Consider the following 12,847-nt stretch of genomic DNA (forward strand, 5'->3'; position numbering starts at 1 on the left):
GGCCCCTTCCTTCCTTCCTTCCTTCCTTCCTTCCTTCCTTCCTTCCTTCCTTCCTTCCTTCCTTCCTTCCTAATTAGGTATGAATTTAATTCTTCTGTAGACCTGCTTTACAAACCGAGGAACATGAAAAAAGGAACAAGAAGAGACAGAGCATTTCAAAGACCACAGTGCAAAAGTGGCCTCAACTTGGCTTGATGGAAACTATTTTCAAAGCATAAAATTAAAATTAATTTTTTAAAAATTTTTACTCCCACAATAGCTGATTTAAAACTTGAGGACCAGTAACCTGGTGGGCTACCTATGACATGGCCCTCCTTGTCTAGCCAGTCCACTTTGAGAAACAACAAATCATAGTAGCTGAGGGAGCGACAGGCCTGAGTACAGATGCTAGCACCACCTCTGGCTCTGTGACCTTGAGAAGTTGCCTGACTCCTGGGCTTCCATTTTCACATCTGTAAAATGACAGTGATAACAGTGCTTAACTCTGCAGGTTGGTGGTGAAGATTAAATGCTCTAATCTACATGAAGCTGCTAGCAAAGGGCCAGGAACATATTAAACATTCTTTGAATTTGAGTTGCTATAACAATTCCAAGGGAAAAGCCAGTCTGCATTGGACCCACTCTTGCTCCTCTGGCCCAGAACTGTCAGCCCTTCATGCAATTATCCATAGACAGAAAAGGCTGCTTCACTTATTTCTCACTTCCTCGCTGTCATTTTGCTTCGAGAATGTCAATGTCAAAAGAGATGAAAATAATAATGTATCTATTTACACAACATTATTCTTATTTTCTTTCTTCCCTCAGAAATGCTCTGGTATTATCAAATTAGTCGCATTTTGAAGATGACATCCACTAGAACTAATCAAATGCAACAATTTTTATTCCTTCCTATTACCCTGGATCCTCGCCCATTAATGTAACAGCTGCACTATTTTAAAAGGAGGCTGGAAACACTCAGGCAGCAGATACTCGGCACTTGGTGACTGTAATCATGATTGTTTACTGAATATTAATATTCTGTATGTGTTGTGCAGTTCAGCCTTCTAATGCCAACATGCATTCGTTGCAGAGAATAAGAAGTGTACAGAGAGGCATTCCTGCTTAATTCAAAATCTGGTTCTCTCCATTTGTCCACTGATCTTTCAACGTTAACTCCCACATGTCAAATTTCTTAACATAGAGGAAAAGAGAACCATTTCAACCTTAAACCTCTTAAGATACTGTGGTTTATTATAAAATAACCTATACTTGGTCTAAGTCCATTTCCTGGTGCACAACTTCTAGAACCCTTGGGGAAGAGTGTCTTTTAGATGCTAGTCAGAGGGCTGGTGGCTAGCTTCAGGATTGGGATTGTTTACAGGATCAATCAAGTCATGATTAGAAGCTTGGAACTTTCTGCCCACAACCTTCAGGAAGGGAGAAAGGCTGAAGATTGAATCGATCACCTATGTTCAGTTGATTTAATCAATCCTTCCATATAATGAAGCTTCCTTCTATAAATACCCCTAAGTACTGGGCTCGGGGAACTTCCTGATAACTAAGCATGTGGAGGGAGGTTCCTGTGGGTGTGACCTGAAGAGGACATGGAGGACCCAAGCCCTGTTGTCCATTCCTTGCCCTGTGCATTTTTACTTCAGGCTGTTCAGTGCATCCTTTTTTATATCCTTTATTAAGAAACTGATAAATGTATTTCCCTAAGATCTGTGAGTCACTCTCACAAATTAATTGAATGCAGGAAGGGTTCCTAGGAACCCTGATGTAAAGCCAGTCAGAAGCATAGGTCACAAGTCACACTTGCCACTGGCATCTGAAGGGAGAGAGGCAGTCTGTGGCACTGCACCCTTGACCCATGGGATCCGAAGCTGTCTCCAGGTAAAGAGTGTCAGAATTGAATTGCGCCGGAGGACACCCAGCTGATGTCTGTTGGAGAATCTGCTGGAGAACTGCTATAGCTGGTGTGAGTTGGGAAAACACCCGCACACCCAGTGTCAGAAATGTTGAGTGAGTGACTGTGAGTCGAGAGGGAGAAGGATAAGAAAAACACTTCCGTATCTCTTGAATATTTGAGAGTGGCATAATCTAACAATGAAGTGCTATTTGAATTTTGTCACTACTTCTGGTGTGTCCTGTACATTTCAATGTCCTTTGTGTTTGAGGTGTTACTGACACTGTTATTTCTCCTGAATACAAATGTCCCTGAAAAGACCTGTGTAGATCCAAAGGCCCCTGCCGCCTCCCCTTCTCTCTAGCCTTGCATCTCGCTACTTCTAACAATGTCTGCGTGACGAGTGCAAACTTCATCATTTACAGGTTTTTTTTCCTACATGATAGAAAACAGCTTAATATTTGATATTATTTAGACTGAAGTTTCAGGTGTTTGCCCTAAATTGTATATTTTGATTTTGCTTTTCATATGAATATCTTGGTGGATTCCATTTAGAGCCTGTATATATACAAACCATGCAAATGGTCAAAATTTAAGTGATTGAATAAAAGACCACCCGATTGAGGTGCCTTTAAGAAAACTATTATCACCTCTTGGAAATAAAAATTGGTTTCACATTTTTAAACCAATTTCTGATTATTGCTGCTAATGATTATGGTATTACTTTCTGTTTTTTAAAAATGCTTTCTAGTTTTATTTCTTTATTCTGAATATAAATGTAAAAATTCAAATTAGCCAGGCACAGTGGCACACTGCTGTCCTCCCAGCTACTCAAAAGGCTGGGGCAAGAGAATCAAGAATTTGAGGCTACGCTAGGCCAGTTAGAAACACCCTCTCTGAAAAATAAAATAAAAAGGGGGTGGGGGATGGGGATATAACTCTCTACTAGAGCACTTGCCTAGCATGTGCAGGGCCTTGGGTTTAATTTCCAGTCACACACACACACACACACACACACACACACAATCAAATTGCTTATACAGAAAAGTACAAACAACGTAGAAATCACTTGAAATCCCACCCTCCATTTACATTTTGCTGAATATCCTTGGAGACATCTCTCTATGAATGTGCACATATAGATGTAATTCTACATAATGTCCTAGAATCTGGCTTTTCCAGTCAGCAATATGTTTGGACATTTTCCTGTGCCAACAAATATAGCTCTGCATCTGTGATTCTCATTATGTCCTTCATCTTCTGGATAAGAGCATGATGTATATGTGGAATATTGTGGATACAGGTACAAGGCTGGAGAGCCACTCCATCTATTGCCATATTTTATGACAATCTCTGCTATAGTGACACGCTGTATTGTTTTCACCTTATCCTTCCATGATTGGCACTTGTTTCTGATAGTCTATAGTTGCAGATTTGTTAGGTCTTTTTTTTTCCAAATTTAAAATCTTTAACCTATTGTAGGTACCATTTTCATCTTAAGCTCCACTCTTATCTAGGGTTCAAAACATCTTACAGTTGGGAAAGTGAATGCTGATAATTCTAGTTCTGTTCCACTCTGAATACTTTGATGACTTTGATTTAGAAGAAAGAGAGTCTGCTGCTACTTGATAATGTATAAAGCTACCTACAGCACATAAAATCTTTTTTTTAAAAGAATTGTTTTTAACCTACTTTCCTACTTAGCAAATAATTCAAGGTTTACCTACTGACAGACAAGTGTTAACTTGCATCCTACTTTTTCTTTTGGTAATTCTGATAAATGACACAAGAGTACATAGGCTCATCCCCCCAAGTCCCCCAAAAGTCTCCTTTCCACAGGTCAATGAACTCAAGACAATCAACTTGGCCATTTACTATTATATTGCAGTTCTCGGAACTTGAATAGACCCAAGTTACAGGATGACATTGAAATTCGTTTCTAGAAAACAAGACAAAGAGACCAATTCAGAATATTAACATTTCAGGTTTTTGTGTTTAGGAAGATTCACTCTTTGGGGAAATACTTCTGTATCATCAGTCATAGTCAATTCTTGCAGACAAAGAGGCAAGCGCATTCACTCATTTATTCAACCAGTAAGCTGTGAGGTGTGTAACACTGTTCCAGAAGGGACAATTGTAAGGTTGTAGTCCCAAAACACATTGATGCCCTTAGGGCTGGGCAAGTCTCTGTTTTTAGGCTGTTGCTGGTTGGTGTCTTGATCTGCAGTTGAGCCAAATATACTCCTTTCACAGCCAAGCTGCCTACCAGATGATTCCAGAAGCTGAGTAGCAGCTCTAAGCACATCTGACTTGAAGTGAAGAGACCTTAGCTGAACTCATTCGTAACTTCTGAGGATCTCCCCTACACCTCAAAATTCCTATTCAGATCACCATCCAAAACAAGGGTTATACCATCAGACTCTCAGAGTTTTTGTACATGCTAAATTATGTGTGTGATAGATGGGCATATGGTAGGACTTTAAAAAGCGTTATGTGTAGCTACTGTGTTCAGTGTCAAAGCAGAATAAAATTTCTTTCTGCTTGCTCCTTTTCACAGTTCAAGCCAAAAAAGAAAAACCCAAACCAGAAAATAAATGCAGCCAATTTTCAATTACCAGAGAACTTAAAAAAAAAAAATTCTTTTCTTAAACCCAGTCTCTCTCTTTTCCTTTTCCAACATGTTGTTTGTAGAAAAACAAAAGGCCAGCCACCTTCATTAAGATATTTCCGTGACAGTGGCTAATCTTCGGTTTAAGTATATAAGAATTTGATGCATATCTCCTCCTGGGTTCTGAATCACATTTTATGGTTCCAAATGCACTGATTTGGGGTCCTTTACTCAAGAGAGAACCTTCAAGATCAATGATGAAGTCCAATATTAAACTAGATTCATATCTTGCTCCTGGAGTGATAGTATTCTGGCTATCTCTGCTAGTCACCAAAAAATCATTTCACCTCCTGGTGAGTTGCTATAACTATCTCATTCAGAATAAAGCTACTCAAGAAACAGATATTAGCTGCTGGGAACAATCAGATGGGCTTAATGATTAAATCAAAGACTCTTCCTTAGTCCACAGCTCCAGGGGATGGAGTTCCTCTTATTAACTACCTACTGAAGACCTCTCCACAGTTCTCATCTTTCTCTAGGTGTTTCTTCAAGTTTTTCATTTCCCCCACCTCTAAAGTTCTTTCCTAATCCCATCCCTCTCCTTCTAACAGAGCATGTCGTAGACAGAAATCATTTTAGTCTTTTGATTGACATGCCAAGAAAGAAAAATCATTATGGTCATTTATTCCAAACTTCTCATTCTTCAGATGAGGAAAGAGTGTCAGAAACAGAATTAAAATTAGGCCCTGGGACTGGCCTCCAGACCAATGCACTTCCAATTTGCTGTATTTGTGAAGTAAATGTTGAAGATCCCCATTGTTAGTTTTAAAATAAGATGAGCTAAGTCTTTTGTTTGTCCAGACATGAAAAGAGAACACAAGTTCTCTGCCTGTCCTATGGTGTCAGGCCTGGTCTGGGGCAATCTGTTCATCCCCTGAGAATTTGTGCCTGCTTCACATATTGGACCCCTAATTGATGTGCTGTTATATACTTGATTCAATAGTGGATAATTCAGTCAGGTGATTGAGTCTCCTGGATCCCTTTTCTCTGTCTAACCCAACAGTCTAAACATACTATCTTCTTTCCTACATAGAAAATGCCTGTTTATGATTCCTGCCCTTCACTGACTAGCAATGAGAGACAGTATGTGGAAACAAAAGTCTATATTATAATTTTGATAAGCATCTTTGTCCATATCTTCTTGGAACATGATAGAATTTATTTAATTATTTTTTGTGCTGCTGGGTCAAGCACATGTTCTACCACTGAGCTACACCCCCAGCCCAGAATTTATTTGAATTCTTATGCCAATTTTTGCCTCTATTAGTGTACTGTACATTTAAGAAAGATATTGTTTTCAAATTATGGTTTTCATTAAAATAATCATGTGTCTGTTCCTATATTTATTTATTTAGCAGCAAATAGTGACATTTTTTCTCTTCTTATCAGAGGAAGACAAATTCACTTTGGAAAGATAAATGTCACATTTTAATGAAAGCCAGCTTACAATTTGGATGGGGATAGTGATCCTAAAAGGGGAACAAACCGGTGTACACTTTGACATTTCTCATTCTTCTTAACTGCAGCATAAGATTTACCTTTATTTTTTAATATTGGAGAAATAGCCCTGGAAATCCCATCATGAGGATGAACTGAATGCCTCTGGGATTTGATTGATCCTCATAAACTAAATCCAGAGATATATTCCCTAACACAAGAAAAAAATTCAGTAAAAAGAAAAATAAAGCAAATGAGAATTGGAATGTGAAATGTTTTTTACTGCAAATAAGGAAGAGCCCATATTAGCATGACGTGTTAATGCAGAATATCTGTTCCTTCTATTCAAGGTTGGAGGAAGATTGGCACGTCCAAGGTTAAAGCCATGTGACTGCATGGGTTCCTGGGAAGTTTATCTCTGTATAGTGGATCATGTATTGGTGAGCCACATCAATAAGTGGAGTTTATATATATATATATATAAGTTGACATAATTTTTATAGTAGACATTATCATATTTCGGCTGTCCAGTTCTGATCTTCCTTCCAGGTTTGAGGAAGATCAATTTTTCCTATGGTGAGTCATTGTGGGAAGCACAGCCTGCCTCTCATTACAGAGGCAGAAAGAAGATATCCGCTCTCACTCATGTCTTTGAGACTACAAAGATTCCTGCAAATAGGAATTCACTCCAGCTTCAGGGACTGCAAAACCCACTGACCAGCAGCAGCAACGGAAGCCAAGGGCATGCTGTGATTGTGCTGGTGCAGGTGCTGTTGCCAGAGACCCATCTATCGGATGGGAACAGCATCCTTCCCTGACTCAACCTACAGTGGTATTGGGCTCTGACACTCAGAGCCTCACCTTTTCTAATTGAATCTCTAGAAGCCCTTTCTACCCAGTGTGGTCTGGGAACTTGTTAGGAATGCATAATTTGGCCTCATCCCAGATCTACCAAGTCAGTGTCTTAGAATTCAGTAGTGTGTCTTGTACATAATAAAGCCTTCATGAATATTCTTGAATGTACAGACATAAAAAAATGTATTAAAGACATAAGAAAATGTATTAAACTTCTTGTGGAAGTTATTTGAATCGTATTTTTTTCAAAGCATAGGTGAACAGCCCTTAACCCAATGGTTGTACTCTTGAAAACAATAGTAAATGATATTATATATAATGAATTATATTTTAAATGCACTTCATTGATATTTAAGGGGCTCTTACACTGAATCCTTCTGTAAATTCATTATGCCTTTTCTTTTCAATACATACTCACTTCTTTACTTATCTGTGTTGTTAATTTGTATTCCTTAAATTAGGGCAAACCCACAGTAAAGATTACTTTGTCTGAGTTGTCACTGAGATGACCCTTGAAACTCTCTCCACCGTCCTTGTTATTTTGGTCATTGTCTGTCTTTCCGTTGGCTCCCTAAAGTGCCAGCTTCACATGATCTTGGTGTGTATCAGCATATAACTAAGCAACCAAAATGGATACATTAAACAGTTTTCCTTATGAGGTCAGCCAAGTGCTGTTATTCCTGAGCACTGTACTGTATTTGGCTACCTGCAATTATTGGACATTAAGAACAACCTGACCTTCTGGTTGGTGTTGTGCCAGCCTCAAGAGCCTTCAGTTGCCATCTCAAGCCAGTGTTGGTGGAATGCATTAATACAGTACCTAAGAGGACACAAAGCTCTCCCAGTCTCACCCAGAAGAGAAGAAGCCCTGAAAAGCAAATCTAAAATGCTTTGTTGAAGCAAGCTGGAAGAGAGATGGCCATAGTAAGAATTTGAAGTGGAGGAGATGCTATAACTTTGCAATCAACCAGCCACCTACTTACCTGTTGTGTTCTCAGGAAGATTTCTTAACCCCCTAAGACTTTAATGTCCTCATATGCCGGAAGCCATCCTGACCCATATGTGAACTGAGCTGTGTGTGAATTGAGTGATGTTGAAGCCATTAGGCAGGGAAGCCCAGTTGTAAGAACTCCCAGATGGAAACCCCTAGTTTGAGAATGCTTACTTCAGGTTGGCACCCTGTTCTAGCTCCTGCTCAAGTTCTAGTGTAGCCGTGGAGACTCCCAGAGATTTGATTGCCAAAATGCCAATCAAACCTGTTTACTGTAAAACCCCTGCCATACAGAGAAGCAAGCACCAAATCAAGACTCCTCCTGTTGAAACCTTATCCTCCCATTCATTCCCGTGGCACAACTGATCAAGGGCCCAGGTGCTGCAGTCTGGCAGTCATCCCCAAGTTTATGGATCTGAAGGAATATGAACACAGGTTGGTTCCTGGGAGACAAAATTTCTAAGTCAGCTGATGTTGGCTAAAGAATTCCCTTAAGACTGTGCTTAGACCACACAGTACAAGCACTTCCACCAACCTCTCGCCCTCTTTCCTTCACTCCACGTCAGCATTCCCTCATCGTCTGACTGCTCTGCCAGCCTTCCCAGCTCCCTGTTTGCATCCATACTTGTTTTTCTCCATGAAAGCCCAGCAGATAAAAATCTCATCTTGGTATCTGGTTTTTGAGGGACTTTGCCTAAAACGGTTTTCCTGGAAGCTTCTAGAAAGTATGTCTCTTTATTCTGAAAGTAGGTTCTGGGAAAAATGTCCTTGCATCCTCTGGCTGTATGGATGCCATGGAAAGCCTAGAACTGCTCCCATATTTTCCTAACAGGAGTTCTCTTCTCCAGGTTAAATATCCTAAAGGCTTCAATCTCTTTTTATACTAAGTGGTTTTCAAACCCCTTACCATTCTGCGGGTACCTAGAATGATTAGTTAGAGAAAGCAGAAAGTACTGTAAGACTTTATTCTCTTGTGTTTCTCTGTAAGTATTATATAGAGTATAATACTCTGTAAGTATTAGCTTTTGGAATTTCTATAAATGTATTTTTTTTCTAGGAATTTGGTAGTTATCTTCACATATTTGAAAGACTGCAGCTATTAAATGTTTATTCATGCACTCTTAAATATATGGAGCAACAGAAATCCTGGATTCCAAAGTCAAACTGGGTTGTAATCCCAACTCTGCCTCCGACAAGCTATGTGTACTTGGTAAATTTGTAACCTCTATGTACCTCAGTATCTATCTCTGTAAAGTGTTCTCTGACCTTTCAGTATATTCTATGAGTCACTTGTCAAGTATTTAGAACAATCCTGTCATATAGTAAATGCTAAGTAAGTGTTAAATTATTAAATATCTTAAAGCACTTATTATGTGGCAATCCTTGGTCATGCTCAATAGAATTAAGACCAGTGAACATCAGACCATTTCCTCTTAACTAAACATTTAAAGTAAATAATTAAGTAAATATCTACTACAACATTTAGATATTAAATAAATATCTAAGAATGAAATAACTGCACAAAAAATAAGTCTGCTGGCCTTAGCTAGATATGAATCAGAGATGTCAACAGGGACTTTCTAAATCCTCTTTCTACTCTCAAATTTTAGGATTTTATTTCTGAATTCCAAAACCAAGATGGCGTATAGTGCTAGATCTGAGGTTGGTAAGCTGTCTCTGTAAAGGGCCAGATAATGACTACCTGAGTCTCTGTGAGCCACGCAGGCTATGTTGAGCTATGTAACTTTGCCATCATAGTGTGAAAACAGCCATACATAATGTGTAATGAACAGCCATGGCTATGTGCAAATATAACTTTATGTATAGACATTGAAGTGTTAGTCTCATGTAATTTTCTTGTCACAAAATGTTATTTTCCTCTTAATTTTTTGAACCATTTAAGAATATAAATAGCATTCTTAACCCTTAGACCATGATTGGGTCTATGAGCTGTGGCTTCCCACCCCCTGTGCTAAATGAAGTATAAGAGAGGTTTCCAGTCAAGGATGAGGTGTCAACTGAGGCTGAGAGTTCAATGACAAGTCAACATCTCAGAAAAACTGAGACAGAACCATTTCTGCTCTAATTGGTACAAAAGTCCTTGAGTGTAAGAAATAGCAAAACTTGCAATGAACTGGGGTTTTGCCATTATGCCAACAATCTTCGATGAGCTTATCTTTTCTGAATAGGGTCTCTACCTTTCCCATCTGCTCTCTTTATAAATTTTGTATAATAAATTTTGGATAATTAGAGAATCTTGGACTCTTTCCTGCTTCCTCTGACCTCTTTTAAGCATATCCACTTGGATTATTTGTATCATGCTTAACTCTCCCTTTATACTATTTCAAAGGGCAGAACCCATTTTGAATTCTATGAAGTTCACTTAACTTGTCTTAGAAATAAGGAGAAAAAAGAATCTTAAGAAGTTGCTCACATGTTATTCACCATTATGAATTAACAGCTACGAAGAGTAGCTGGTCCTGAAGGATACCCGGGAGAACTTGGTCACCTACTGACATGGATCAAGAAACTGCTTCCAAAGATGAAAAATATATTTCTCTCTTACCTAAAAGAAATCAAGGTTTATAGCAAACGCAGAGCTGTGATGGCAGTTTCAGAAAGTCCTTGAGGATCCAGCTTGAGTGTCCGTCTCCACCATCTCTAGTGTAGTCCAACTTCTAGTCTATAAAGTGGGGAAGAAACAAAGGAGGAGAGGACTCAAAGACATCGATGGCTGTCCCTCAGGAAAGGTGCTCAGAAGCTGACCACCATTTCTGTTTACATCTCACTGTCTAGCACTTAGGCACCAGATCATGCTTAGCCACAGGGAGGATGAAGCTTAATCTTCCTGAAAGACAAAGAAAATGTCTTCCAGGAGACTCTTGTAAACCATCTCTGTCATGTTTGGGATGCAGAATCTCCCTGACAGGGCCTCACTCTTTGGGGACCACTCCATCTTCTCTTTAGAGAAGCCCTTCAGGCAGACCAGAGGAGAGCTTTGTGCACCCCAGGAGGATAAACCCTAAGGAGAGATGACCATTGCTATGGAATTAGAATTTACTGCAGGTGATAGCACCTTGCCATCTGGGGAACCCTAGGTAGAGTCCTATCTCATGTGAGTCTCCACCTCCCAAAACTCACATGTATGAATCAGAACAAGATGTGCTAGGCAATCATTCTTGTTTTGAGGGCAAATATTTGAAATGTCTTGTAGGTAAGCTACAAAAGTTCTATTGATAAATATATATTATTTTCTCAGTTCCCCAATCTCCAAAACCTTCCTAAAATTCTCCTGGGATTGCCCATTTGATTGAAATGTAACATCCATCTATTTTCTTAATATATGTTTTGGAAACACTTTGCCCTTATGGATTAATCAACTTTGAGTTTAAGAAATAAAAAGAACTATCAAGGCCTTATCTTTACTGTTAGTGTAAGGTACAGTGATGGAAGCAAATCTGTCCAAGACATCTGGACGCCATTAAATTCATATTGCTCTGACAAGGTAAGGTGAAGGGTGAGAGCATGATTCATGTGCTCAGACAGATGAACCTGCAGAGAGACAAAGATATTGTAGTTTGAATTATTTTATGGTTTGTTTACAGTGAGCAAACAAAGAGGATAATGACCTAATCTCCAATTCCTATATTTTTACTTAAACACAGATTACAGTCCCAGAAAACATAACCTACAGATGATGTAGACTAGAGAATGGAATGCATACTCTACACTAGGTTAACACTGGGCCTTCTCTTGCTATGTTTTCCTCTGGCATGCCCCCAAAATTGGCAGTATAAAGAATAGCTCTAAATTGAGGAAATTTTGTAAAAAATTGTCTTCACCTGGCCTCCATAATCAAACTAGAATGATGTCATAAACATAAAAGTGGTTGATGCAGGTACTCTACCTTGTTCATACTGGAAATATTCTTTGGTGTCATGTGTTTATAAGTTCATATTTTAACCTATTTTCTATAATGTAGAATACAAATATCAGTTGATGAAAACTAAACCAATATTATAGCATAAACTTATGCATTTTTGTTACCTTTTGTTACCTTTGTTACCTTTAGTTTAAACCAAAATCTCTAAAATATTCAGGCATAGCCAGAAAGCAGTTGTGACAAATTTTCAACCCTCTTCCCTGGGAAGTTTGTAGTTTTCTTTATTATTATATTATGTATGTAGGTAATTAGATAAGTAGATAGATCTATTTATAATTAATCTATCAATCTTTTTAAACAATGCTGTTCTACTCCACATACAGAGTGAAAATGAAACTGAAGAGAATTCCTTTTGGTCTGCTGATCACATACCCCATCCTCCACCCCGAGCACATACCCCACAGATATTCCTTGTCCCTCTCCAGAGGCAGCTTTGCAATGCTCTCAGGCCCAGCTCTTGTTGGCTCAAATCTCCACCCTCCTGAGCTTTTCTCTTAAGGGCTGAATCTCTCCTCCCCCACCATCTCTCCACGGAGCAATCTTGGCTTCTCTTTGATGATTTCACCTTATTATGAAAATCATAGAGAAGTGATGAAAAATGGCATGAGGGGACTTTAATTAACTGACTTTCTCCCACAAGGCACTAGACCTGTGCAGGCTGTGCTGGAGCTAATGTCTAAATAACCAGGAAATGTCAGAAGAGAGACGTGGCATGCATATTCCCCACAGGGAAGTGGAGTGGGGAAAGCCCAGGGATGGGAGTCAGAACTCTGTGTTCCACTCTCCTCTTTTCTGCCTCTGACACACTGATAACTCAAGGTGAGCCTCTGATGATAATATGCACAGCATATGCTCACAAAGTGCCTTCAAATGTATCAGTACATTGGAGCATCTGTCTCAGCTTTAGGTTGTACCATATATACATACCTCTGCTCCCCCACACACTGCCATTATTCCCAGTTTCTTCCAGCTTGTTATCACTATAGCAGAAAATAATATTTCAACTTGCTCTTGTTTTCTCCTTTCTCTCTCTCTCTCTCTCTCTCTCTCTCTCTCTCTCTCTCTCTC

The 12,847-nt window shown here is 39.1% G+C and overlaps 1 long non-coding RNA gene across 5 annotated transcripts in view; it reads right to left on the bottom strand.

Moving 5' to 3' along the window:
* The window catches only part of LOC125617469, a 37,923-nt gene that overhangs the window by 22,216 nt on the left and 2,860 nt on the right, over positions 1-12,847 (bottom strand). For 2 of the 5 annotated variants that reach the window (XR_007348494.1, XR_007348491.1), the window contains 3 exons: positions 12,707-12,759; positions 12,177-12,344; positions 3,746-11,388 (listed from right to left, as the gene is read on the bottom strand). This is a non-coding gene — a long non-coding RNA (uncharacterized LOC125617469). Of the gene's footprint in view, positions 1-3,745; positions 11,389-12,176; positions 12,345-12,706; positions 12,760-12,847 lie in introns of those variants that run through there. The other 3 variants (XR_007348502.1, XR_007348500.1, XR_007348492.1) reach the window with 3 other exon arrangements.

This window comes from Marmota marmota, unplaced genomic scaffold (assembly GCF_001458135.2).
Source record: "Marmota marmota marmota unplaced genomic scaffold, marMar, whole genome shotgun sequence".
Classification (NCBI taxonomy): Eukaryota; Metazoa; Chordata; class Mammalia; order Rodentia; family Sciuridae; genus Marmota; species Marmota marmota.